Below are 3,945 nucleotides of genomic sequence, written 5' to 3' on the forward strand. Positions count from 1 at the left end.
TAATCTCTTTAGTGATCATAAGGGAGACCAACTCATCAAAATCTGGAAATGGCTTTCTGACATATACAGAAGTTACAAAAGACTTCCAAGCCTTTTCATTATTAAGTCCACCCAAGGTAGACGACACCAAATCATCATCATCCGGCATTGCATCAATCGCTGCCAATGCATCTGCAATGCTCCTTACCTTTAGTGCATACTCATTGATGGACATCTTCACTTTCTTCAATGTATTCAACTCTTGCTTGAGTTGAATCTTTCGTGCCTTTGTATTCAAGTATGGTCCAAGCTACATATGAATTCTCTACATTTCTAATATGTCCCAGTTTATTATTGTCAATTACTGCAGACAACCAATACATGACCTTCTTGTCTTTTGCATTCCATTCCTTTAGTGCCTTTGTCTCTTCTGTAAGTTGGAGGGTCACTCACTTTCGGCTCCTTTTCTTCACCTGAAACAAACTCGTAGAGGCCTTTTCCAATAAGGAAGTTCGTGACACGGAACTTCCATGATGGGTAGTTGTTCTTGTCAGACTTCTCAATGATGGGGCTTCCACTGTTCTCTTCCATTATCACAAAATTAATACCAACAACAAGCAAATCTTCTGCAACCCTCGACCTGTAGTGCACAGCAATACACCAGACAGCCTTTTTCACTGTCTGCTCAACAATACATGCAATCTGCAACCAGTTTGTAGATAAACCTTGTGTTTACTCGCTGGTAAACACCTTTGAACTTACAGATCTGAAATCTATAACTTGTGCACCCACTTTCGGTCAATAGAGTCGAAGTCACAGTGTACCCTGAAACTACTGTCCGCAACCTTGCGGCTCTAAAACGAGGCCTGAAACGGTCTCAGATGCCCAAAATAATTGCGGAAAAACCCTCAAGGGCTTATTTGTAGAATACACAGCACTCTTCGCGCACACCAAATCTCACTACAATCTGAGATTTTTGCTCGACCCTGCTTTCGATGCCTCCATAGGCACTATCCAAGAGAGAAAGTGGAAGAATGGGAGAGCTTCTTACCCGTGGCTTGCTTGCTCGAACCTTGCTTCTTCTCCTTCGCTTCAACCTTCAAAATCAGCCTCTCTTAGTGGAGCGGCTCTGATACCATGTCAAGAATCGCGTGGTGGGGGGACTTGCTCAAGATGATGCGCCGAACACACATAGAATGTACAAGGAGAAGCTCACTCAAGAGACAAGAAGAGAGATGGAGACCAAAACGTTTTCTTGCTGGTTTCTTCTTCTTCTCCCACACACTTTACAATGTACACAAAGTGTAGATAAGATACAACATAAAGGAAAGTGGCCCATTAAGTCAAACAATGCATAACCGACTACACTAGTCGACTGGTGCTATAACTATGCCAGCTGTAAATAGGTCTAACAATCTGAATATAATAAGTAATGAGTCAATGGCCATGTGAGAGTCATAATGACCACCGACATGCTAAGTGTAGACGTGTGGACCCATCTAGCGAGGTGGTCCATCATCAATGTCCGCATGTGTTGAGCTTGTCATCTCAACAATCTTTACATAGATTTTAGAGAGCTTAATAAGTAGACGATTAAATATTACTATATGTTACCCTTTTTATTGATCAAATTTTGGATCAATTAGCGGGTAGGAAAATCTATTTGTTTATGGATTTATTTGTTGGATACAACCAAATGGATATTGCATGAGGAAGACAAGCTGAAAATGATGTTTATCACTGTCTTCAATACTTTTGTGTATCATGTGATGGCCTTTCGTCTATGCAATGCGCTTGGTTCTTGGCAATGAACAATTGATAAGACTTTTGGTGACATATCCTAGAGGAGTTAATAGTCTTTATTGATGATCTAGGGGCAACCACCGCAAGGGAAATGCAACTGATTATTCTAAGGAAATATTTTGAGCATTGTAGATAGTTTTTCATTGCTCTTAATCCTAAAAAGTATATATTTGGGATGCCCTATGGGTTGTTACTAGGCCATGTGGTTAGTTTGGCTAGTATTACGATGACCTAGAAAAGATAAAGATGATAGTTGCTACGAGTCTGCCACATACTCCAAAAGAGGTACACAAATTTATGTCATTAGTGGGATATTATCAAAGATTTATCAATGCACTAGCACAAAGATCATTTCCATTGACAAACCTCTTATCTTTTAACTATCTGTTTGAGTTGAGTGAAGCTTGTCAAGTATCCTTTGAGGATGTGAAGTAGGAACTAGCAAAAGTGCCAATCCTTAAAGTACCCAAAAGAGGTGGAGTTTTCTATATATTTTTAGTAGCCACAATGCATAGTATCAACTGCTACTTTTAAGCCCAAATTTGGGAGAAGAAAAGGTATCATCCAATTGCCTTTGCTAGTAGAAAATTGGGGATATCTTAACTCAATTATACATACATGGAGAAATTGTGCCTTGGAATGGTCTTTGCAATGAAAAAATTTAGGCATTATATTCTCTATGAGAAGGTAGTATTTTTCATGAAGACTGAAGGACATAGACTATTGCTGAACAAGTTGCAACTGCCTTACCATTTAGTAAAGTGGTTAATCACTTTGCAAGAATTTGATTATGAGATTAGGAGTAAGCCACTGAAGCTGCAAGGTATTGTGGAATGTCTTGTGGATTTTGGGGAGTGAAAGGAAATTGTGACTGAAGGAAGTGATATTGAAACTTTATTCAAAATCAAATACAGCTTCCATCCCTTCTTGGTATGCAGCTATAACACATTATTTATCTACAGGAGGATTTCGGGCTGCTTTATCAAAGTCTGAAAGGAGAAAGATTAAGCAACAAGAATTATGCTTTTCTATTGTTGTAGGAATTTTGTATCACACAGAGAGGAGCAGATGACATTTCTCGATGTTGTGTAGTACTAGATGAGATACCATTCATTCTTGAGTAATGCCATGATTCAGCATGCGGGGGGACATTTTGCTGGATGGCGTACCACCCAAAACTCTCTTTATGCTAGCTATTGGTGGCCATCTATTTTTCAAGATGCTTTCAGTTATGTTAAGCACTATGATGCCTATCAATAAAGACATGATGCGAGAATAAATCGTAAGTGACCTCTAAACCCTAGTTTGGTTATATTACCCTTTGAAAAATGAGATATTGATTTTGTGAGACCAATATACCCTTCATTGACTACACACAATCGATGTACTATTGTAGGGATAGACTACTTTACAAAGTGGTCTAAAGCTTGAGGAAGGGTGAAGGATAATGCTAAGGAGACGTCCAGTTTCATTATGGAGAAAATTGTTTGCCATTTTGGTCCACCCAAGGAGATTGTGTCTAATCGAGGGACACACTTCTTGAATAAGGTTATCATAGCTTTAACTAAAGCTTTGAAGATTAAGTACAAAAAGACTACCCCATATAATCCTCAAGCCAATGGCCGAGTTGAGAGTACAAATAAACAGTTGGTTGGAATCTTACCCAAGATAGTGTCAGAAAGTAAGTGGGATTAGAAATTGAAATTATATGTGGCAGTGTGGACTTACAACATGACATTCAAGAGAGCTACAAGCCACATCCCGTTTAAGCTAGTGTATGGAGAAGAGTGCATTTTGTTGTTGGAAATAGAGCTTCCCAATATGCATTTCTCTCTTAATCATTCATTTTGGCAGAGGCAGAAGCGTTACAAGAATGATATATTTCTCTTGCACATCTTGATGAGATTTGATTACAAGCTTTACTACATCAAGAAGCAGAGAAGCAAATAATGAAAACCCTTCATGACCTTTGATCTAAGTACAAATTTGCAAAAGTTCAGTTGGTGCTATATTATGTCATTAGGTTTATAGAGTGACCTAGCTATCAAGTATTGCTAGGTAGGCCATGGATCTTACGAGTGGACTGTCATACCCATTGGTCGATTGATCTTTGGAAGAGGTGCTAGACATGTAGTAGTAGATACCTATCCTGAATCTCCTCAA

The sequence above is a fragment of the Lygodium microphyllum genome, chromosome 15 (assembly GCF_053477565.2).
Source record: "Lygodium microphyllum isolate KBCC chromosome 15, Lygodium_microphyllum_v1.1.10, whole genome shotgun sequence".
Taxonomy (NCBI): Eukaryota; Viridiplantae; Streptophyta; class Polypodiopsida; order Schizaeales; family Lygodiaceae; genus Lygodium; species Lygodium microphyllum.